This window comes from Panthera pardus, unplaced genomic scaffold (assembly GCF_024362965.1).
Source record: "Panthera pardus isolate Hobbes unplaced genomic scaffold, ASM2436296v1 HiC_scaffold_12, whole genome shotgun sequence".
NCBI classification, from domain to species: Eukaryota; Metazoa; Chordata; class Mammalia; order Carnivora; family Felidae; genus Panthera; species Panthera pardus.
Genome location: NW_026526677.1, coordinates 60,824,962 through 60,850,850, shown reverse-complemented (window position 1 = coordinate 60,850,850; position 25,889 = coordinate 60,824,962). Strand labels below are relative to the sequence as shown.

The following is a 25,889-nucleotide window of genomic DNA, read 5'->3' as shown; positions in this document are numbered from 1 at the left end:
TTTTTTATCTTTTTATTTTTTTCTTTTATCTTTTTAAAAAATATTTATTTATTCTTGAGAGAGAGAGTACAGGTGGGGAAAGGGCAGAGAGAGAGGGGGACAGAGGATCCAAAGAGGGTTTTGCACTAATAACATCGAGCCCAATGTGGGGCTTGAAGTCATGAACCGCGAAATCAGGACCAGAGCCCAAGTCAGACAGTCAACTGACTGAGCCACCCGGGTTCCCTTAATGTTTCCTTTTATCTTAAAACAAGCAGAATTCTTTCTGGATTGATTCATGCTAAACACTTCAGCCAGATGGAACTTCAGTAGGCTGTTGATATTTATGGATTTAGCATTCAAGGTTGATCTTCCTTGAGTAAAAGGAAGTCATATATCATTTTGCTGAGATCCAAATTGCATCCTGTGCACTTGGATATGGACACGAAGAAACGAATTATTTAGTTGGTATGTAACCTCGCTGATGGTCCATCTCTCACATTACGTAATGGCTTTGTAGTTATGTACTCAGTATTATGTATGAATTTTGTGGGTGAAAATGTATAATATAGTGGTATATGACTCTTTGGGGATTCTCAAAGTTTTTGGATATATCCTTCAAAACTGTCAAAGTCTATCATTTTACAATTATACTATTATTTCCTGGCTCTGTGCCTTTGGTTTTTTACTCCTCTAGTCTGCCTATCTTTCCCCATGGCCAACTATTAAAATTATGCCTAACAGCGGCGCCTGGGTGACTCAGTTGGTTAAGCATCCAACTTTGGCTCAGGTCATAATCTTGTGGTCTGTGGGTTCAAGCCTTGCATTGGGTTCTTCTGTGCTGACATCTCAGAGCCTGGAGTCTGCTTCGGGTTCTGTATCTCCCTCTCTCTCTGCCCTTCCCCCACTCGTGCTCTGTCTCTCTCTCTCTCAAAAATAAATATTTAAAAAATTAAAAAATAAAATTATATCTAACAAATGTATAGCCCCTCTCAGTGAAGTATTTCCTGATTATTTTCCATTAATATAATCTCTCCCTCCTTTGATCTTCTTAGAATTTTATTTGTACCTTTTCTTGGTACAAATAAAATTTGTATTTTTTAAATTTGATATGACCTTGGATAATAATGACCTGTGTACTTCATTATATTTATGCCTCTGAGACTATATCATTTTCAGGGTACATCCGAGTCTTATTAATCTGAGAAGCCCCCCGCCCCCAGCAACTGCTCTATTTCCATAAAGCTCAGCACATTGTCCTCCTCATGACAGGGGCCAATAGATATTTGTTGGGTTGAATTGGGGTAAAGGCTGTTGTAGACTTTCTGTTATAGCAAAGGAAATAGACATCTTATGGATGATAGTTTTTTGCTGGATGTTGCCAGTACTTTTGATAGTGACCTAATAAATAAAACCATATTGCTATGTTCTTTTGATAACCTAACCTGGGGAAATATGTGAGCTCAACAGCTGCTGTAATATTAATGTTTAATATCATTTTCATCTTCTAATTTGACAGTTTTCTACCTGGTCCTGTTTTCCCTTTCTCATATCTAATTGTTATTCATGCCTCCTTTTTATTCCCTTTCTCATTACATCATGTTGAATTCTCAGAAAAATAGAACACATGTTTTAAGGATCCAAGTCCAAATGAAGAGTTGACTTAAATAGACTTTCTCCTATTCAATTTACCAATTTAGCATCTGTATCTTAGTGCAGTTTCTCTAGATTATAAAGCCTGGGGTCAAGATTAAAGTGCTGATTCTTGTGTTTATGTGTGGGAGGGGTACGTATAAGCTCAGGAGAGTAAAAATAAAGGAGAAAGTCAAACAGTTCAGTGTGATGTGTTACCATGATGACACTACTTTCAACAAGCCATGATAAGAAACAGCAGGTGACTTCAGTAGATTCCTTGAGCCACAGAGCTTCTCTGCCATGGCCATAGGGAGAGATCCCAACCTTGATGTAGTCTGCAGAAGGGGAAAATGAGAAAAATGATCTGTCTACCTCACTTCCATCTCTAATGATAGATTTGTCAAGATTTCCCTACAAGAAGCTAACTCTCTTGTACTTTTATGCAACTTCTATGGTGCATTACCTGGTCCATTGACACCAGCTACAGAAGCAAGATTTCATGCTCTGTGGTATGACATTTCATCTTGTCTGAGAGTGAGGAGAAACCAGTGCAGATGAGAGGTTGTGCAGGTCATGCAGTTCTGGGGCTTCTATTCTGACTCCAGGGAACCCAGCAGAAGCAGCAGCAGCCCAGCAGGTGAGAGGTGCCTTTGGGAAGAAGGAAGCAGACGAGGGGAGTAAAGTTGTGTGGCATACATAGCCCACTTCTTCCTTCTTCCATCTCTTAAAATGAGTCATTGTTTGTGGTTTCGTTTTCAGTCTTCTTGTGTTCTCACACTACAATTAACTGTTTTCTACACACTAGTAATCACCAAGTTGATATTTATAGCCCAGATCTTTCTGCTCCAGATCCATGTATATGATGACTTACCTGTCAATACGTGGGTGTTCCACTCAGGACCTGAGGATGTCAGGAGTTCATCCTTTATCCTCTCCTCCAACTCCTACCAAACCCGCTTTTCTTCCTGTAGCCCTGTCTTGATAAATGTCACCAAGCCAAGAACCTAGCAGTTCTCCTAAATTCCTTTCTTCACTTCAGATTTCATACCCAAGGAGCTAATATTGATCTTTTTTTTAAACACCTCTCAGAACCAGACCTCTTCTCTGTTTTCACTACTGTTGTTTTATTTGAGAACTGTAATTGCTTCCTAAATATCCTCTCTGCCTTTGACCTTGTCTCTTTTCAATCCATTTTCCAAACTAAACCTGCAGTTATAATTTTAAAAGGCAAATCACCATGACCAAACAGGGCTTAATCCATGGATATAAGAAAAGTTCAGTGGTAAAAGTTACCTGTTTATATAATTTATGAAATCAATGTAAAATAGATTATGTATTGATCAATGATTTCAAGGAGAAAAATCATATGATCATCTTAACACAATGCTAAAAAGTTTGATAAAAATCAACATAAATTTTTGGTTTAAGAAAATCTTAATTAACATGTTAATATGTTAAGGAATATTGCTCTCAAACCAACAGCATATTATACCTAACAATAAAACATTACAAGCATTTCCATTAAAGGTAATAATTTGACTGTCATTACCATTATTTAAGATTATTCTGAAGTGTCAATCGATGCAATAATGAGAAAAAGAGGTGAGGGAGGTATAAATACTTGATAGTAACAGACAAAATTATCATTATTTCAAGATTGTATGGTTCCTTGAAAAACTGTTAAAATGAACAAGAGAGTTCAGAAAATTTGGCAATTATTATTATTTTTTAGTTTAATTTTTTATTTTTAAAAATTTACATCCAAATTAGTTAGCATATAGTGCAACAATGATTTCAGGAGTAGATTCCTTAGTGCCCCTTACCCTATTAGCCCATCCCCCCTCCCACAACCCCTCCAGTAACCCTCAGTTTGTTCTCCACATTTATGAGTCTCTTCTGTTTTGTCCCCCCCCCCACCGTTTTTATATTATTTTTGTTTCCCTTCCCTTATGTTCATCTGTTTTGTCTCTTAAAATCCTCATAGGAGTGAAGTCATGTGATTTTTGTCTTTCTCTGACTGACTAATTTCACTTAGCATAATACCCTCCAGTTCCATCCACATAGTTGCAAATGGCAAGATTTCATTCTTTTTGATTGCCGAGTAATAACCCATTGTGTGTGTGTGTGTGTGTGTATATATATATATATATATATATATATATATATATATATATATACCACATCTTCTTTATCCATTTATCCATCGATGGACATGGACATTTGGGCTCTTTCCATACTTTGGCTATTGTTGATAGTGCTGCTATAAACATGGGGGTGTATGTGTCCCTTTGAAACAGCACACCTGTATCCCGTGGATAAATGCCTAGTAGTGCAATTGTGCTAGGTTGTAGGGTAGTTCTATTTTTAATTTTTGGGGGAACCTCCATACTGTTTTCCAGAGTACCTGCACCAGCTTGCAAGAAAATTCGGCAATTATGACAGAAATATTTAAAAACTAATACATATATCAGCAATAATTAGTTAAGAAAAACAATGGAATGAAGAACCCATATATCATGGTAATAAAAAAATCAAAGCACCTAGTAATAAACTTAATTATAAATATGCATATCTATAAAACTTTACCATGAATCTAAAAGGAGATTTGAATAAAAGGAGAGACATTATACTGTGTTGGAAGATTTAATATTGTAAAGATATTAATTTTCTTCAGGCTAAGCCTATTATTAACAAAATCCCAATAAAAATAACTTTTTATTTATTTATTTATTTTTTAAAGTTTTATTTATTTTTGAGACAGGGAGAGACAGAGCATGAACAGGGGAGGGTCAGAGAGAGGGAGACACAGAATCCGAAACAGGCTCCAGGCTCTGAGCTGTCAGCACAGAGCCCTACTCGGGGCTCGAACCCACTGACCGCGAGATCATGACCTGAGCTGAAGTCAGCCGCTTAACCGACTGAGCCACCCAGGCGCCCCAAAAATAACTTTCTTTTTAATGTGAAAGAAATCTATTTAAAAATTTATTTTGAAAAATGATTGCACTAGTTTTCAGTGAGTCAGAATGCTCTACTGCCTTTTCCTTAAGAAAGGATTGAAGTCCTCCCCTGGTCTGCACCCTTCCTCCCCTGGGGGTCCTAGCTTGTGTTTGCATGACTCCCCAGCTCCCAGGATCATGCTTTGAGAGGGACACACTGGCTGTAAACCTCGGGGGTAACTCTCCAGTCATGATGCAGACTTTAGAATGTCCTGTTTAAGATACAAAGTAAATGTTTTGAACGAAAACAAAAGAGAGAGAAGAAAAAAGGGAAAAAGTAAGAAAGTCAAGCCCATCTTTAGGAAAATAATGCCAAAAAAGTCTTTTCCTACCAGATATTAAGGTGAACCAGCCAGATACAATAATTAAAACATCACTAGCTAAAAAGCACACTTCAGAAATGCATCTAAATACATGTAAGGATTTAGTACATTAAAAAGCCTGTGCCTCCTCCTATCGGTGGGGGATGTTAAGATAACTGTATCATTATGAAAACAAATCCAAATTCACAGTACATGAAGAAAAATTCCAGAAGGATTAAAAATTGTAATTTAAGAAGGAGAAAGTACAGGTGAATGTCAACAAAACTTCAGAGTAAGGAATGACTTTCTAAACATGAGACTAAAAGGAGAGCTCATAAAGGATGATAGATGTGGTTGTATAAAAATGTGAGTCTTTTACAGCAAAATTCACCATAAACTAAATTAAAAGACAGATGGTATAGGAAATATCCTTATTTTTAAAAAAATTTACATCCAAGTTAGTTAGCATATAGTGCAACAATGATTTCAGGAGTAGATTCCTTAATGCCCCTTACCATTTAGCCCACCCCCCCCCCCACAACCCCTCTAGTAACCCTCTGTTTGTTCTTCATATTTAAGAGTCTCTTATGTTTTTGTCTCCCTCCCTGTTTTTTATATTATTTTTGCTTCACTTCCCTTATGTTCCTCTGTTTTGTATCTTAAATTCCTCATAGGAGTGAAGTCATATGATATTTGTCTTTCTCCAACTGACTAATTTCACTTACCATAATACCCTCTAGTTCCATCCACATAGTTGCAAATGGCAAGATTTCATTCTTCTTGATTGCAGAGTAATACTCCATTGTGCATATATATATATGTATATACACACATATACCACATCTTCTTTATCCATTCATCCATCGATGGACATTTGGGCTCTTTCCATACTTTGGCTATTGTTGATAGTGGTGCTATAAACATTGGGGTGCATGTGCCCTTTCGAAACAGCATATCTGTATCCCTTGGATGCCTAGTAGTGCAATTGCTGGGTGGTAGGGTAGTTCTATTTTTAGTTTTTTGAGGAACCTCCATACTGTTTTCCTGAGTGGTCGCACCAGTTTGCATTCCCACCAGCTGTGCAAAAGTGATCATCTCTCTCCGCATCCTTGCCAACATCTGTTGTTGCCTGAGTTGTTAACATTAGCCATTCTGACAGGTGTAAGGTGGTATCTCATTGTGGTTTTGATATGTATTTCCCTGATGATGGGTGATGTGGAGCATTTTTTCATGTGTCGGTTGGCCATCTGGATGTTTTCTTTGGAGAAGTGTCTATTCATGTCATTTGCCCATTTCTTCACTGGATTCTTTGTTTTTTGGGTGTTGAGTTTGATAAGTGCTTTATAGATTTTGGATACTAACCCTTTATCAGATATGTCGTTTGATAATATCTTTTCCCATTCCATCGGTTTCCTTTTAGTTTTGCTGATTGTTTCCTTTGCTGTGCCAAAGTTTTTATTTTGACGAGGTCCCAATAGTTCATTTTTGCTTTTGTTTCCCTTGCCTTTGGAGACAAGTTGAGTAAGAGTTGCTGCGGCCAAGGTCAAAAGATTTTTCCTGCTTTCTCCTCTAGGATTTTGATGGCTTCTTGTCTTACATTTAGGTCTTTCATCCATTTTAAGTTTATTTTTGTGTATGGTGTAAGAAAGTGGTCCAGGTTCATTTTTCTGCATGTTGCTGTCCAGTTTTCCCAGCACCACTTGCTGAAGAGACTGTCTTTATTCCATTGGATATTCTTTCCTGCTTTGTCAAAGATTAGTTGGCCATACGTTTGTGGGTTCATTTCTGGGTTCTCTATTCTGTTCCATTGATCTGAGTGCCTGTTTTTGTGCCATATAGGAAATATCCTTAACCAAAGGTTCATATCCTTAACATTCAAAGAACCTCCAAATCAATAAGTGAAAAATGAAACTGTATAATTGACCACAAAAGGTATTTTACACAAGAAAAATAAACCTCAAATGGCTAATAAACTAAAAAAGTTCAACTCTACTATTAGTCAAAGAAATGAAAATTAAAACCACACACAAAAAAATAAGGATAAATATATGCACTATTAACAAGGGTTAATAGATTCAAGCACTTTCAAACATTACTGGGTTCATCAACTCATACAGTCCTTGTAGAGGATATGTAAAATCCATAAGGCAATGCTACTACTAGGAATGTATAACAAAGAAATAATTAAGGGTACATATCCATGTATATAATAAGGATATATATGCCCTTAATAATCTTTAATATATAACAGGGCACTGTCTATAATAATAAAGCATTGGAAACAACTTAAGTGTCCAAAAATAAGGAATGTATGCAGCCATTTCAAACAATATAGAAGAATAGGAACAACAACAAAAAAAAAACCTAAGGAAAGATATTTAAGATAAGAAAGTGATAATGGAAATGCAGCCAGTAGGGAGAAAGTATTAGCTGGACAACCTGGCACTAGAGTTCTGATAGGGAGGGACTGTTTTGACTTAGCAGAATAGCTTAGGAGCTCTTTGCAGTTTGGAGCAAAGCCAAAAGAGCCTTGAATTCCCTTGTGCAAAAGGGAAAGGGAATTGGAAATGAGTGCTTTCGAGTCTACATCTAGAGGAGATTGAAAAAGATAGGAAGGGAGGGAAGCTGGCAGCTGGTCCTGTCATAGTACCACATGGAGGGATGGCCTATGATAAGAATGACTAAGGGACTCAGAACTCCTCTCTGAAACTCAGTTTCAAGTTGTTCTCCAAGTTGTGCTTCAATACAAGCTATCCTCTGTTTGCCCCCAAATCTTTTAAAAATATTTGCTAATATACCACCTTGTTTAGGCCATATTTGGAGGAAAGAAGGGATTGGAGAAGTGTAGAATGGACAATGTGCCCAAGAGGTGAAATAAGGGGCAAAGATCAGGCAGAAAATCAGTGCTAGAGGTTGTCAAAGAGAGCAAACCCCCACCTCGATCTGTAACCTCCCCAGAATTCTCAGAGATATTGGAAGGGAGTTGAGTTCCATGTCATTCATAGGATAGGGGTTTGAGCAGAATTCTTTTACATCTCAAAAGTTGGGGAGGGGAGACTCCAGAAGGTTAGAGGACCCTGTAAAGTACATGGAAGATCGGGGTGGGAAAATTCACACACACTCACACACGCAAAAACTGCTGAGAAGGATACACAGCCTACAAAATGGTGCTGAGATTATCAGCAATATTTATTTTCCTCTTTTAGTCATCTGTATTCTGATTCTTCTGTAATGAATCCATATTACTTGTGTAATTTTTAGAAATAAAAATGTACTGAGGTAGAGAGCTGATTGGTGGTAGCCAGGGCTGGGGAGAGGGGGCAATGGGGAGTGCCTGCTTAATGGCTATGGGTTTCCTGTTGGGTGATGAAAGAGTTTTAGATCTAACAGAAGTAGTGGTTGTATGACACTGTGAATGTGCCAAATGCCACTGAGTTGTTCACTTTAAAAAGATTAATTTTATGTGACGTGTATTTGACTTAAATAGAGAAAAAAGAAAAAACATCTATAGAGGCAAAAATATACAACATGAATCAGACTCTGTCACTCTTCTGCTTAAAATCCTTCAGGGACATCCTAACTCTTTAACATGGCAGACAAGGCTCTTCCTGCCCTGGCCCTGCCCCTGCTCCACCACAGCCACCCTTCCCCATCAACCTTACTCTCTAGCCATGCAAAACTGTGTGCACTTCTCTGAAGGAACCTATTCTTTCCTGCCTCCATGCCTTTGTATGGGTTTTCTTTTCCTGGAATGCCCTTCCCCTAGTTACTTTCCACTCATCCTTCAAAACTCAACATCTCCTTTGAGAAGATTTCCCTGATTCCATAGTCAGGGAGTGCCTCCTCCCTGTAACCCAAGAACCTTTGGGACATTGCCCAGTTTTTTTTAAGTTTATTTATTTATTTTGCGGGGGAGAGGGAGGGACAGAGAGAGGGGGAGAAAAAGAAAGAATCCCAAGCAGGCTCCACACTGTCAGCACAGAGCCTGACTCCAGGCTTGAACTCACAAACCGTGAGATCATGACCTGAGCCAAAATCAAGAGTCAGATGCTTAACCAACTGAGCCATCCCGGGGCCCCATGGGCCATTTCCCAATTTCATCGGTGTAGGGGACTGTGAACCCTTGAAGGACAGGGCCTGAGACTTTCCTCTCTTTAGCCTCAGAACCTGGCACAGGACAGAAGCTATGATAAATGTGAAATGAATAAGAACAGACTTAGTCATTGAAAGTGACCCTAGGCATGAAATTGAAAATGATCTAGAGATGTTTAACTGGCTTACTGTGACATTTGTCACAGAAGAATGGGAGATCTTTTCGTTTTCTTCTTACTTTTTATGAATTATTTAGGAATTGAAGCATAGATCAAAATTCCAAATAAAATGTCAATATAAATAGCAAAATGGTCCCAGATGGGGCTTAGATGCTTGCAGAATACCGGTGGTCTCAGGAAAATAAAACTTAATTATTCAAAAAAGCTAAAATAAAATACAGTAGAAACTTAATTACTTTCACAAAATACAAAAACAAGAAAAACTCATGATGGGTAGTAGAGAAAAGATTTTTTTTGATACCTTGCTCCAAAACTAAAACATAGTATTGCTATCTTAGGATTTTTGTTAAAAAATACCTAAGTCTTACAGGATTTTAAGTGACTCTAAACCCCTAATGAAATAATGGGTCTAGGCAAAAACCATCAATGGGTGCTAATTTTATTAGGTGGAAGGTTGATGTGGAATTTCATAATGTATGTGTCAGGCTGACACCGCCGAACCCCTGTTCAACCTTAGCATTATTGAAAGTGGGACAGCCAGACACTAACTGCCTCCTAATAAATGCAGTAGGAAGTATACATCACCACTTTAGAAAAAATCTTGCCCAAAGGATCGAAACTGATTTAATGTATTGAATCACCAGTTTGTGAGAAATATAAAGGATAGAGAAGCCTGTTAAACGACACCATAAAGATCTAAGAAATCAAATCAAGAAGATGGGAAATTCTACAAGACAAAGGACTCCATTTCTTCAATAAATGAGTCATAGTAAGCAAGAGAAGAGGGAAACCATAGATTCAAGGAGATAAAGATTCCACTGATATAAATTTGAATAACCAACAAGAAGATATTTTTGAGACAATCTGGGAAAATTTACATTGATTGGATATTGATAGTATTTTATAAAATAATTTTTTGTTGTTTATTTTTGAGATAGCATGAGCAGGGGAAGGGCAGGGAGAGAGAAAGAGAGGGACAGAGGATCCAAAGCAGGCTCTGCACTGGCAATAACAAGCCCAATGTGGGGCTTCAGCCCCAGAACCGTGAGGTCATCACTTGAGCTGAAGTCGGACGCTCAACTGACTAAGCCACTCAGATGCCCTGGCTATTGATAATATTAAGGAATGATTGTTAACTTTATGTGTGATAATGATATTTATCACATCATCATGTTTTTAAAAACTTTCTTATTTTTAGAGATTGAAGTATTTATGGTGAGATGATATGATGTCTTGAATTGGCATTAAAAAGATTCCTAAAAAATATATGTTGGGGGTAGATGAAACAATGACACAGAATATTAATAATTGTTGCCTCTGGATGATAATGAGCACATGGATTCATTATACTATCCTTCCCCCTTTTGTGTATTAAAGAATAAACTTAACATTCAGCATCCATGTGGCACTGTTAATAAGCCCATCTACTGAGTCAGGACTATGTCATACTAAATGGCATTGTTGGACCAAAGGGAATGTCTTGGACCTTGAAGTAAAAAAAACCCTGGGTTCAAATCCTAGCTCTGCTACTTACTAGCCCTGTCACCTTGAGCAAATTATTCACTTCTCAGAATTTGCTTGCTCATCTGTAAAGGGGGATAATATTACCTACTTCAGAAAGTTGGAGGAGCAAGTAAGATGATATATAAAGTGTCTAGCACTCACCCAGCTCAGAATAAACACTCTGTAAGTGTTAACTACCTTGTATTAATCCAGCTATTTATTTCCTTTCTTGTTTTCTGAAACATAAATTTAAATAATTCCAAAGTTGATGAAGTGGAAAGTGAAATCCCCCCAATTTCACTCTCCAGAGGAAGGAACTACCATTGACAGTTTGTTGCTGGTTTCTCTCCAGACTTTTTCTTTATATCTGTAAATATATAAAAGTACATTCATCCCTATACATATGGTGTGGGTTATTTTTAAACAAAAATGAAATCATGTATTACATATTGTTCTGCAATTTACTTTTTCCACATTGCAATATTCAGCGTGTCTTTTTGTCAGTTCATGTGGCTCTGTACATGTGATTCAGTAAGTAATGCCGTTCACATGCATTTGCTCCCAGGTGTGAGCATTCCTGTGAACTAGAATCCTACAGCAGAATTGTTAGGTCAAGGGCACGTGTAGTATATCTATCTTCATAGTACCCAAAATGGTTCTACTGCCCCTCCACAAGTTATTGACTTACTTTCATATTAAGACCTATTGTCTATACATTTTTAAGTTGCATGCTGGGAGATACTGCCCTTACTGGTACCACTTATTTCTCAACAGGCACTGAAAATGTTTCAGAGGATAAATGTGTTGGATTAGCAAAAATCAGCCTCATGGAAAATAGCCGGGCTCCATTCTGCTATTTGTTCCCGTTAGAGGATAATGTGCTGCATGCTGTTTTCAAGGCTGAATGTAGCGGTGGATTGGATAAAATAAATGGGAGTCCTAGTTTTCTTTGTGAAAAGCCAGTGAAGATTATGTGAGGCAGGATCCTGAAAGAAAGCAGGGAATAAAAGCTCCTCTCAAAAGAGGTCCCAGCGGATGGCAGCTGTGAAAAGGTGGATGAGTAAAGAAAGAGGAAGTAAATCCTGCCTCAGTTCCCTGGGAAGTTCAAGATCACACTTTTCCCTTCCGTTGTTCTAGTGACTTAGGACAATTCCAGAGAAAGATGGTTTTGAGAAGAGAAGAAATCCAAATGGAATTCAATTTGGTCTTACTTATGTAAGAGCACCTGTCATGTGGTGCACAATAGTCCCAGGCAGAACTCCCAAGAAAGACCACTTTGTAAACCATCCTGCTGCTGTGGGGAGGTCAACAATTGTCCTTTGTCCGTGCAGCCCTCCCATCACCCCGCTATGGAATTGCTGGTCCAAACCGCTGCAGTAAGGTTTGGGCGAGGAGAAATTATTCCATTGTCTTTTAGAAATTAGATCAATAAGAGTGATGTCATTCATGATTTCCTTGGGTTCTGGCTGTTCCTGGTGTAGGAAATCATGTGCTGCCCCTTTGCTGCATATATTTCTCTAGATCCACAGGCAATATGGGCACATAGAAAATGACCCCATGTCAAGTGAGAATCTAAAGTTCCAAAAATCTTAACTTTTTTTTTTAGGTGAAGTAAAATCAACATTTAGTATAGTGATTTCTAAAATAATACATGTAAAAACAAATAAGTAAATGTCTTAGTCTCTTTTGGACCTGGGGATAGTTTTTAAATCTAGGTTATTAATTCAATAAAACATGGATTTGTATTTGACCTTTAAAACATTTTTTCTCTTTGATTTCTTTTTTAGCCCTGGATCAAAGTCTTCTGCCGATCCATAGACAGGCGACCACAACAAATAACCAGTTTGCAAGTGAGTTTTAACATAGATATCTCCTTGATTTTTCTTTGACAGTTACCTTTAATTATTTCAGTAAATATTTAATGTCCCAGGTATACCGTCCTAGGTGCTAAGGATAAAACAGAAGAAAACAACAAAAATTCTTGCCCTTGAGGGTTTACATGCTAGTGGGGGAAGCTTCATTCATTCATTTACTCATTTGTTGAACAAGTGTTTATTGATTTTTTTTTAGTGTTTACTCTTATTTATTTTTTGAGACAGAGAGAGCAAGTGTGTATGCAAGTGGGAGAAGGGCAGAGAGAGAGAGAGATGGAGAGAGAGAATCCCAACCTGACTCCACACTCAGTGCAGAGCCTAATATGAGGCTCAATCTCACAACCGTGAGATCACGACCTGAGCTGAAATCAAGAGTCAGATGCTTAATTGACTGAGCCACCCAGGCGCCCCACATTTATTGATCTTCTAATATGACTAAAGCCTTAGGCCACACATTGTGCCTAAGCAGGATTTTATCTCTGCCCTCAGAATACAGTGGGAAAAATAAGACATGTGTGCATTTTTCCCTGCTGCTCCCCATATACAAAGAGTACGGAAGAGTGGTTCAAAGATGGTTTCTCAGAGGTGACAAGTCAGATGATACTGGAAGAACAAACTGATGAGGGGAAAAGACAGTCCAGGTGATGAGTAGTGATGAGACAGAGTGGGCCACAAGGTCCAGGACAGCTGAGGAGGTCAATGAATGCTGTTTAATGAATGACTGAAACTCCTCCAGGGGAACGTGAACTCTGAGAGGCAAGAGTTCTGGGAACTGCAAGTCCTTTCCTGTGGCTGGAATTTAAAGTGTGTAGGGATGACGGGCAGGAGATAGGGCTTGGGGAAAGAGGCAGGGTCTGGATGTGAGGTAGGCCTGGCTAAGGAGTTTTGTTCCGATGACAATTAGAAAATTCGTGGGGGGGTGCCTGGGTGGCTCAGTCAGTTATGTGTCCAACTTTGGCTCAGGTCAAGATCTCGTGGTCCGTGGATTCAAGCCCCACATTGGGCTCTGTGCTGACAGCTCAAAGCTTGGAGCCTGCTTCAGATTCTGTGTCTCTCTCTTTTTCTGCCTCTCCCCCACTTGTGGTCTGTCTCTCTCTCTCTCTCTCTCTCTCTCAAAAATAAATAAATGTTTTTTAAAAAACTTAAAGAAAAAAAGAAAATTCATGGATCATTTTAAATAGCATTATGACATGGTCTGGTTGTGTTTTATTCTTTTCTTAAGAAAAGTGTATTTTTAAAGCTTTATTTTTAAACAGCATTTTAAAAAATGATATATGTCTATTTTAGATGAACCTTTAGGGACTTTTTGTGTGAGCAATGATTTCATTATACTATTTCTGTAACTGGTACATTGCACATCTCTTTCTGTATCACAGTGGAAGAACCTTTCTCTCTCATTGGATTTGACACACAGAAGGCTCTCAGCAAAGATTTGCTGTTGTGAAAATTCCACTCATGCTGGCAAGGGGCAGCTGGCTTAGATGAGGCCATGATCTGCCCCAAATATGCCACCCTGAGACACTGAAGCTTCGCCACCTATCTGGGAATATTTAACAATTCCTTACTGCCACGTCATTGCCACTATATATATATATTTTTTATCTCTTTCTAAAATTTTTACCATGGGAAAATTCAAATATTAATGTATAGGAAAGTAGAAAGGATAATATAATACACCCTCATGTTCCCATCACCCAACATCAACAATTAACAACTCATAGCATCCCATCTCATCTCATTTATATCCTTATCTCTCCCTGACCACTGCATTATTTTGAAGTAAATCCCAGACATCATATCTTTTCCTACGTGTCTCTAAAAGATAAGAACTTCTTTAGAAACATATCCACAATTATTACAACTAACAAAATAATTATTCTTTATTGTCATCAAATATACAGTATTCAAATTCCAATTGTCTCTCTTTTATTTAAATTGGCTTATGGAATCATGATCTGCACAAGGTCCACGTTTGTATGGAGTGGTGTTTCCTAAGCCTCTTTCAATCAACAGATTCCCCTCTTCCTTCCTTCCTTCCTTCCTTCCTTCCTTCCTTCCTTCACCTTGCTAGCTGTTTATTTAACCTTAGGCTAAGTTGAAAACAACACTTTAAGGGTGCCATTTTCCTTCCTGCTCCCGTCATTCTTTTTTTTTTAACCCCTGACAATTTTTGAGATAAAGAATTGTATCCCATTATTGCAAAATATTCTTTGAATTCGCAAAGTATATCTAATGTTGCCTGGTTGTTTCTAGCCTGCCAGCTTTATTCAAGTGCCAAGTGCATACTGATCATGCCATATACACAAGTGAATTCTAGAAAATATAATGTTGAACATATTTTTAGAAAGGGAAAATGTTATCTAAACAGAAAAACAGTGGAGGATATCACAAAGAAAAATATCAATAGTGGGGTGACTGGGTGGCTTAGTTGGTTAAACTTCCAACTCTTGGTCATGATCTTGTGGTTTATAAGATCAAGCCCCATGTCGTGCTCTGTGCTGACAGTGTGGGGTCTGCTTGGGATTCTCTCTCTGCTCCTCCCCTGCTTGCTCGCTCTCTTTCTCTAAATAAAAAAATAAACAAACACTTTAAAAAGAAAAATATCAATAGAATTAAATATATGCTAAATTAGAATTTTTTGGCCAACAAACACAAAATGGAAGGACAAATGATGAGCTGAGGGGATAGTTGCCCTCTATGAGAGATATCAAGTTTGTAGCCTTAAACCATGTGATTGGGTCCAAATGGGTCCACTTACAAGATTACCCCAAATCCTGATTCTCTAGATCCCATCTTCCAGATTATCTGAAAGTTATGTTTTTCCATCCCCCCTCAGGATCCTCTGCCCCAATTATTCACTTGAGAAGCCTTAGGGTTGAGGGTGAGATTCTTACATTTAGTCCCTTTGTTCTATCTGTTGGTCTCACCATCCTGCTGCCCTATGGACCCCAGGAGCTATGCTGGGCCTCTGCTGACCTCATCTCTACCACCTGTTCCTTCCCTCCAGCAATCAGGAAAACACCCTTTACTTCTTATGACTGATGATTTTCAAAGGAGTTTCCTGCAGAAGAGCTGCAGGGCCCCTAATGACCCAGTTCTTTTCATTATGCCATAGTCCCTTCTCCCAGAACTCACAAGCACGGTTGAAGTCAGAGGATGATCAGGCCCCTGTGGTACCTAAAACGTACCTAGCCTGACTCCCAGCATCTGCTGCATAAAGTATTTCCTGGCTACAAGGAAGGAAGCGGATGCTGACAGATTAAGCAGAAAAGGAGTCTGTTCAAAGAACATTGGGCCGCTCGTAAAATTGTTGCAAAGACTGGAGGAAACAATCTTCGAAGAAAATCACCCAAAACCATGCAGCTCAACTGGCCTAATGAGAAAACTAAGGATGTTGCCCCATCACCACTTAGCAACTACCTGCTGCCAAGAGCTCAGTTTGACTGTCACCACTGCTGCCAAAGGCATCTAGCTTCTTCTGCATCAGGAACTCAACCTTACAGACCATCCTGTCTCCCCAACCACATGGCTCTGCTGCCACCCTCGCCAGCAAGAGGAATGCATTATTCATCTTTTCCCCCTCCAAGCCCCCTTCCCCACCAGAATCCCACACAAGTGCATCTGACTGGAGGAGCGCAAGTCACATTCCTGTGTTCTTGCTGCAAAAGAGCAGGAGAGGGAAGGAAGATTCTGTCTTCTCACTTGGTGGAACTCAAAAGGGAAAATCCTGCTAACATCAGAAGGGTATTCAAAAGGTGCTTGGTACCCAAAGACCAGGACAGATGTCCACCAGAATGAATGACTTAGGCTGGGTATGATGGGGTGGTTTCTCTGAGATAGAGTGGTCTTACATTTACTGATTAAAATATGGACTGGGTTAAATATGAAATGACATGCAAGGTTATTCATGGAGGCATTATTTGTAATAACAAAAGATTGGAAACTTTTGTTTCCAAAAGATTGGAAAGATTCTGCAAATACATTATGTATTTCTTACACTGGAATCATATAGATGTGTTTTACACATTCAAAACATTAAATTGAAAATGAACTCATACGATTTTAAGACAAACTGAAAACAGTGTACCTGTTTATCAAGTTAATGATGTAGCTGCATAGAGAAGACAATTATTTGAAATGATTTCAAGTGATACTACAATATAGTATATTTGTTGTATGTACATTGTGGAATATATTTTAAGGGTAAAAAAACTAATGCTTCATTCTATAGTTACATTGCTAGTAGTAGTCTTTGTGTTAGCATTTTGAAACTATTTTTATATAGTATAGTATATAGCAATAAATAATTATGTTAATGTTATTAGGAACCAAGATTTACAGTGTAAGAGAAGTAAAATGTAAAATCAAAGCATTAATGTAAATATTAATGTTAAATTTGAATTAGAAATGTTATATTAGGAATAATTAGAAATAACAGTAGAAATATTAAAAATTTGATATTAGAAATATGGTTTTTATTTTTTTCAAAAATATATCCTATTTCTGTGCTTTTCAGAAGGGCCTAGAAGGATTAAAAACCCATGGACAATGAACAACCTGTGGTGTCCAGATTGTGGTCCCTAAATAACCTTTCCCATTTAAAGGACCTGGGACTTCTTGGATGGCTGATTCCAAGTCTGGGACAGTACATGTACAAGATGAGGCAGGAACACCTTGCTGAGCCAAAACCTGTGAAGTTATCAAAGATTGGTGGGTTATATGGAAAGAACTCAAGAGCCCACAAGAAGGGGCCCCAATTGACCAAAAATGGGATAATTTAAGAATCTAAAAAAGTAGTGGTTGAATTTTATGGGAATACATAGAATATATAAAAGCCTACTGAGTTCGTGGGGGAGGAAGAGCGCCAAAACAGACAAATTAACAAACTAGGTCACAATTCTTACTTTGAAAAATGGCAACTTAAGGGACAAGAGTAAGCATTATGCTGCCTTTCCAATTAAATCTACATCCCAGGGTGACCAAATAGCTCTCTGAGGGCTATCGATGAGGAAGAGTTCTTCTTTACAGACAATTCCCAGCCAATAAGTGCAGAAGGAATGATGGAATTAGAAAGACCATCACTTTGCAATCCTAATGATATAACTGATTAAGGCAAAGATCAATAATGGATGAAAGCATTGGATGAAAAGCTTATGGAGAACTTTACAATGGAGAGATCTGGCTGACATCACCTGAATCTGCTGATCAATCTTTAGCAAGAGTAGGACAGCCAGATAACATGCACTTCTTGAGATGTCCCTTATGGAAAAAAAAAAGAACGTGAATCCAATAGGGCTTTTAGAACTAACCTCCGCTTACGTGAAATAAAGGAGGTAGAGGCTCAGATTTAAGTGCTGCTGCGAGGACACGAATGGATAAACTCAAAATATGAGATGTTCTTTTTTTTTTTTTTTTTTTTTAGAGAGAGACAGAGCATGAGCTGGGAGGGGCAGAGAGAGAGGGAGACACAGAAGCCAAAACAGGCTCCAGTCTCCAGGCTGCCAGCACAGGGCCTGATGCAGGGCTCAAACCCACGAACTGTGAGATAATGACCTGAGCCAAAGCCAGATACTTAGCTGACCGAGCCACTGAGGTGCCACCAGAATATGAGATTCCATAAAACAACTGAACATCAAGTCAATGGCATGAAGAAAAAAATGGTGGGGCAAAGTGGAGAGAGACTATTCTAAATTTTAAGACACTCGAACATAACCATCAAATGCAATGTGTGGACCTCATCTGGATCCTGAGTCTAAAAAAACCAACAATAACGAAGATATTTCTTCAGTATCAGAGAACTGTGAAAATGGTCTAAGAATTAGATGATATCAAGGAATTGTTACTTTTGTTAGGTGTGTTACTGGCATCATGGTTATATAAGAAAATATTCGTATATTTTAGAGATGCAAAGTGAAACATCGATAGACAAAATTACATGAGGTGTGGGACTTGCTTTAAATTTTTTTTAATGTTTTATTTAGTTTTGAGAGAGCGAGAGAGAGAATAAGTGGGAGGGGGCAGAGAGAGAGGGAGACACAGAATGCGAAGCAGGCTCCAGGCTCTGAGCTGTCAGCACAGAGCCCGATGGGGGGCTCAAACTCATGAACCCGAGATCATGATCTGAGCCAAAGTTGGACGCTTAACCGACTGAGCCACACAGGCGCCCCTAGGATTTGCTTTAAAAATGGTTCCACAGTGGGGAACCTGGCTGGCTCAGTTGGAAGAGCATGCAACCCTTGCTCTCAGGGCTGAGAGTTCAAGCCACACATTGTGCATGGAGCCTACTTTATTTAAAAAAATTTGTTTTTAATTTATTTTGAGAGAGACAGAGAGAAGGTGTGTGGGGGAGGAGCAGAGAGAGAGAGGAAGAAAAAGAATCCCAAGCAGGCTCCGCGAGGTCAGTGTGTAGAGCATGACACAGGGTTCGAACCCACAAAACAGATCATGACCAGAGTCAGTCGCTCAACCAATGGAACCATCCAGGCCTCCATAGGGCCTAATTTAAATAAATAAAAAAACAAACAAATAAAATGCTTCTGCAGAAAAAGGAGGATAGACAAAGCAAGTGTTGTCAAATCCTAATAACTGCTGAATCTGAGTAATGGGTATATAGTATTCTTTTTAATTTTGTTTTTTGTTTTTTTTGAAATTTTCCATAGTGAAAAGATAATGGAGACAGGCAAAATAGAAATCAATTCAGCCTGATCTTTGTATACCAATGGAGCACATACATGGAAAAAGTTATGGCAAAAGAGATTGACTTGCGGTCACTATCAGAGTGAAGGGGGAGTCACAAGCACCTGTGATGTCAGCGATCACGCCTTGAATGATGTGACCTTGGCAGGAGGACGGGCTGTTGGTGGGTTTAACAATTCTTTCTCACGTCTCCTTTTTCCTAACACCTGAGGTGGCATCTCAGCACATCCAAGTAGAGTACAGAGCAGTGTGCAATGTTCTTTTGCATCCAAAAAATGCTAATCACACTTGATATCTTTGCTAATTCACTGGGGAATAATTTTGGGTTCCATAAGTACATCTCAAGATTTAAATGGAACTGGGAAGAATTTAACAAGCATGTTGATTCTGTACGGATTGCCCCTCATCCCACCTCTCCTGACACTTCCTCTGTGACCATCCTGTTTGAGTAAGGGTGCTGGGTGAGGGAAGAAGAAACATTTTTTTTAGAGGAAGGATTACAAAAATTGGGGATGCAACCACAGCCAAGTGTGTGACCACTCTGCAGTCCAGAATGTGGGGCAGGTGGATATCATCAATTGATCAGCCCTCTTGCCCACTGGACTCGGCTTCTTGCCACACTACTCCAGGCAGCACCATATGGATGAAGTCTTCCTACTTGAAACGTCTTCAGACTGAATTGTAAAGCATTTGCCTCGCTGCTTTTTAATTTCTACAGTGGAACAAACAAGAAGAAAAATATCTTGAATAGAAACTCAAGGAATTTGGATTAGATTAGATGTGAAGAACAGCCGCACGCGAGGAAACTGAAATGTGGAATAATTACGGCACTTAGAAAGATTATGATACTTTTTCTAAAACATCTATTAAAACTGGACAGATTCTAATTGTCTGGGATGGTCCAGGAATGATGAAGTTGACAACATGTTGTCTTTTGGCCTGTGTCAGGGCATCTAGCATTTTTGCCTGCCCAGCATCTTTTTCCCATCCTCCTTCTAACAGAAAATTCTTTCCTTTAGAGAAATGTACGTTTGGGAAGGAGCTGCTGCTTCCCTTCTACATTTGGTTTTAACTGTGCCCGAAGCAAGATTCAGTCCTGGAGAATTTAAATGTGAGCAACAGGGGTGCCTGGCTGTCTTAGTGGGTAAAGTGTGTGACTCTTGATCTTAGGGTTGTAAGTTCAAGCCTTATGTTGGGTATAGAGATTACTTAAAAATATAATCTTAAAAAAATAGATAGATACATAGAGAAATAAGTAAATAAGAACAACAATAAATTGCCTCCTCCTTCCCCTTAGTTTGGATTGTGCTAATGTCATTTCCAAGGAAAGAAAGTCTTGATTAGCATGGCATGTGAGATGCTTCATTCATTCCATTAACATTTATTAAGCTGTTGCAGTCTTTTTGACACCCTGGATATACAGAAAGGAAAGACAACCTTTGTTTCCAGGTGTTCACAGTTAAAGAGACAGTTACGATACAGTAGTTATATAATAGATGACATAGTACTTAATAGTTCCAAGCACTATTTTAAACATTTTGCATATACTAACATTAAATTCTTACAACAACCCTTTGAGATAGGTTCTGTTACTTTTTTCGTTTTTGACACAGGGAAAGTGAGGCACAGAGAGGTTAAAGGAAATTGCCCACATTTACCCAGTTCAGGAGCTGAAGATCTGGGATTTAAACCAGGGTAGCCTGGCTTTTAACCACCACATCCTAGAGCTTTATTATCCCTAAGGATCAATGTTGGAATTATCCTGGAGAAAAATCAATAATAATGGCTACCATTCAGTAAGTGCTTCCTATGTACCCAGGTGCATTTCTGCCTTAACACATGAAGGCTTTTGAAAGATTTAATGCAGCAAAGATTAGGAGCCTCAGGGAACTGAGGCTCAGAGAGGTTAAGTGACTTGCAGAGATCACCCAGCGAAATGGCAAAGGGTGAATTTGGTCCGCTCATGTTCACTTACAAAGCCTTTGCTCTTTCTGTCACATTTCCCTCAAGGACCTTACCTTCCAGCTTTTCCACCAGAGGACGCTGTTCCTGGTCTGCACGTGGTCATCTTCTTGTAGCTTCACATGGTGAGGAGAGAGAGGAAGCAAGCCCTATCTTGTCTCTTCTTATCTCAGATGCTTATGACTCGCTGCCAGTGACTGGGAAAGAGAATCTACACTGGGAATCCTCTAACATCAGAGAGTAGGTCATATTTTGCTCCCAACAGTACTCTTATAATTTGCGTATATACCTTGCAACCTGACTCCTGAGAATATATCTGCTCAGTGGGGGAGAGATTAAGAAGCTCTGTGTAAGTGTTCCTTTGGGAAAATAAAAAGGATGTTATTTATTTATTATTGTGGCAGCCATTCAAATGTTGAAGGAGGAGAAACTTGCTTTTGTTCTGCTTCCTGCCTTCAGGCCAAACATGTGAATAAGGCTCTTGGATAAGGTATGTGTCAGGTGCCCTGAAGACCAAGTGCCTATTTCATTAGAAGACCAGGCATTGGAGGCGGTATTTTGGTGGGAGATTTTCTGTGATCCACAGTAGGCACTTTTGTCTAGTAAAACCACCCCCAATATAGAAGAGGCTCTGATGCACCTTCATGGAACTAACTCGGGATTAACTTCCAGAAAATTTATCAGCTAAGGCACGTGGGAACTCCTGCATGCAAAAGTTTATGGGTGCTTACTAAGCACTTTAGGTAGATCAACTAATTAAGTCCTTACAACAACACCATTTACAAGTGAGAAAAATGTGGCACGAGGAAAAGAAAGAACTGCCAATGGAGTTATAGATGTTTATCAGGAGGCAGTGATGGTTGCTACCAAACCCATTTCTTCTAGGCACATATGGTATCATTTAATTAAATAAAGTGTAAAGCTGTGAAATAGAAGTGTAGAAAGTTGAAATATTATTTTTATGAAAACTACGTTGAATGTTTTGGGAAGACATGAGAAAGGTGTTCCCTCCAAAAGCGCTATTGAATTAGGTATGAGCAAGACCACGCTCTTTCCTGTCTCCATGACTGTGCCTGTCACAGCTGATTAGAAGGTCTTTCTCACCTTTTCCTCCTCCGAATGCATCCTCCAGGATGACCTCTTCTTCTTCTTCTTCTTTTTTTTTTTGTTTAAACAACAGAAATTTATTTTTCACAGTTCAGGAGACTGAGAAGTCCAAGACCAAGGTGCTGGCTGACTTTGCTCATAGTGAAGACCCTGTTCCTGATCTGCACATGGTCGTCTTCTTGTAGCTTCACATGGTGAGGAGGGAGAGGAAGCAAGCCCTCTCTTGTCTCTTCTTATAAAGACGCTCATCTTAAAGAAGATGTGGTATTACTCGCCAATCAAAAAGAATGAAATCTTGCCTTTTGCAACTACATGGATGGAACTGGAGGGTATTATGCTAAGTGAAATTAGTCAGAGAAAGACAAATATCATATGACTTCACTCATATGAGGACTTTAAGAGACAAAACAGATGAACGTAAGGGAAGGGAAACAAAAATAATATAAAAACAGGGAGGGGACAAAACAGAAGAGACCCATAAATATGGAGAACAAACTGAGGGTTACTGGAGGGGTTGTGGGAGGGGGGATGGGCTAAATGGGTAAGGGGCACTAAGGAATCTACTCCTGAAATCATTGTTGCACTATATGCTAACTAATTTGAACGTAAATTAAAAAAAAAATTTTTTTTTAATTAAAAAAAAAAAGAAAGACGCTCATCTTATCGTGAGGGCCCCACCCTGACAACCTAATTCCTTCCCAAAGCCTCCATCTCTAAATATCATCACATTGGTGATTAGGGGTTCAATGATTTTGGGGGTACATAAACCCAATAGTATAGGTCAAAATAAACTTGGCAACTGAAGTCAAGTCATTGCAAAGTCTTTATATAGTTATTGTCTCAGTCACCAGGTCACTTTTAACAGCTCTCTCCCCATGCCACACTAGGATAGTGAATTGACCATTTAACCCTTTGATGACTGAAGAAATGTTGTAGGCCTTTACCTCCTCACTTTATTCTTCCTCTCACCACGTCCATTGCTTCCTTTCACCCACATGCCACCCCTCTACCAAAACCCTTGATTCTGAAACCTCATATGGCATTTAAGTTTCACTCCAAAATGAAAATTCTCTAAAAAACTTCTTTGTATTCTGTCATTTGAGGTCCTGCCCTTTCTCACTGTCCTCCAAGATGACCTCTTCTAAGAAGCCTTCTCTGGTAGCCTGAGTTTTACCAGTTTGGCTACTCATAATGGCAAGTTACTTACTCTCTCTGAGTCTTGGGAGTCTGCATCACTGAAATGGAGATAAGATTATCTACCTTGCAGGTCTGCCATGGAGATTAAGTGAGATGATGCTTGTAAAGTTACTCAACAAATGGTAATCATTGTGATGTGCTTGGTCCCATGCTAGGGGCTACAGAGCAGATGAACGAGACAGCCCCTTCCGCAAGAAGCTGCAGATGAGCACATGACTGTCTGCCTGCTTTTGGCTTCAATTGCCCTGTAGTGAGCTGAAGCAGATTTTCACAAATATAAATGAAGACTTTTCTAGATGTTTTTAGACACCAACACCATTATGTCATCCAAGTTCTCAGTTAGCATTTGAATAATGCATCCTGAAGGCCTGAAGGGCATCACCACAGAGCCTTTCCAGATATGACTTTCTTATACTTCCTCACAAAATGATTTGTCCTGATGCTTAAAGGGCCATCATAATGGCTTTAAGGGAAATAGGTTGTGATTCATGGAAACCACATGGAAAAGACTCTGGAATCTTTTCTCGCTGAGTTCAAATCATGGCTCTACTGGCTATTGGACCCCAGAACAGTTATACAATGGCTCTGAGTATCAATTTTCTCATCAGAAAAGTGGGAATAATAATTCTTATTTCATAAGAGGGTAAACAAGCAGACTGAGATGAAGCGTCAAGTGTTCGGTACAGTGCTTGGCAGATAGTCCATACGTAATTCATGTTAGTTTCCTAATAGGTGAATTTAAGTAGGTAGGAATGTAGTGGGTGCACATCTAAACTGTGAGCTGAGTGACTTCAAGCAGACCTTCTTCAGTGGTTTCTTTGTGCCACTGTCACAATAGTCTGAGCAGCCCATGGGTCTGACTTTGCACTTGGTCTCTTTCCAGTTTTCCAGTAGAAATGACTAATAATCAAATTATTATTCCATTATTTAAGTTGTGGGTTTCTCTTGAGTGAGGTAATCAGCTTCTGGGAGCCTCCATTTCTCTGTTTATAGCAGCTTGCAGATGCAAGGGCCTTGCAAGAAACAATGAAAGGAATAGAACTAATGAAATGCATCTGAGGCAGCACGGATACTCATAGGTACCTGATGAAATGTGGCTACTAATAGCATAGCAGGAGACCTTCTTTTTGAAGTATAGTTGGGCCAGTTGATTCAAAAAGTTGATTCAGGCAGGAAATATTAAAAAAAAAAATCCCTCACCATGCCCTACCAGTACCACTAAGATCATCAAACCTGTTAATTTCATCCCTCATGGTAGCTCCCATCCCCACTCCCGGCTTGTATGGTAGATGTGAGTCACCACCTTCAAAGGCTAGAAATACTGCTCCAGGCATAAAGTTTGGTTTGCAACTTTGCAGGCTTTCCTGCTCACAGAGACCACGTACGTGACCACAGGCTGAAGTCGGAGGAGAAGGGAGTGGGGGTGGCCCTCACCATGGACCACAGAAGAGGAAGATGTGGAGAAATCTGAAAGGAGGAGGTGGTTGGGGAGAACTGGAGGGAGGTGGAACCATGAAGTGGGAGCTACTTCCGTGGCCAGCTGTTCCTCATGCCGCTGAGTGCAGCGGGGCATCGCAGCCTGCAGAACTGGGCTGGTCCTGAGCACCTGGTTTGGAATGAGCACTTTTGCCCTGGAGGCCTTGGCAAGATTTCTTTCCCCATCCGACCCTTACCATGTTGGCAACATTGACTCTTGTAAGTCCCAGAATGTGGGGTGAAGGGATGTGGCCTCCTGGAGAGGTTATGGTGTCCTGAAGGGAAACCCCTTGTCTCCTTGTCAAAGTGATACTGAACTGAACCAGTTTGGCCTTGCCTCCATGTTGGGATGGCTGGGGAACACCCCACTATGTTAAGCATATTGTAAATTTTAAACTCTATTGATTTAAGGCTCTGTGTTTCTTTTTTCTTTTCTTTTCTTTTTTAAGTTTATTTATTTTGAGAGAGACAGAGAGAACATGAGCGGGGGGGGGGGGTGCAGAGAGAGAGAGGGAGAGAGAGAATCCCACCAAACAGGCTCTGCGTTGTCAGCAGCCCCCCAATGGGGGGCTCGATCTCCCAGAACTGTAAGATCATGACCTGAGCCGAAATTGAGAATAAGATGCTCAACCGACTGAGCCACCTAGGCGCTCTGTAGAGCTCTGTGTTTTTGAATCAAACTGGAGCCTACCTCCACTCTGAACTGGAACCATACAGTTAATGCAAGATCCACCTGCTCATATTATTATCAAACACACACTTCTGATTTAGTTGTTCTTGCAGTTTAAAATTAGACGTTGTTGTCAGAAAAAAAAAAAAGAAAGCAGCTGTGTTTCAGTGCTATTCAGATCTGTGACTGACCCAGTTTTCAAAAATTAAAAATGTGGCATT

The 25,889-nt window shown here is 39.4% G+C and overlaps 1 long non-coding RNA gene across 6 annotated transcripts in view; it reads left to right on the top strand.

Annotated features, from left to right (window-relative positions):
* Nucleotides 1-25,408, top strand: part of LOC128776186 (uncharacterized) — a 40,415-nt gene extending 15,007 nt beyond the window's left edge. For 3 of the 6 annotated variants that reach the window (XR_008421226.1, XR_008421227.1, XR_008421225.1), the window contains 4 exons: nucleotides 12,474-12,536; nucleotides 20,276-20,367; nucleotides 21,267-21,458; nucleotides 22,416-25,408. This is a non-coding gene — a long non-coding RNA (uncharacterized LOC128776186). The remainder of the gene's footprint in view (nucleotides 1-12,473; nucleotides 12,537-20,275; nucleotides 20,368-21,266; nucleotides 21,459-22,415) is intronic. The other 3 variants (XR_008421230.1, XR_008421228.1, XR_008421229.1) reach the window with 1 other exon arrangement.
* Nucleotides 25,409-25,889: the final 481 nt, after the last annotated feature.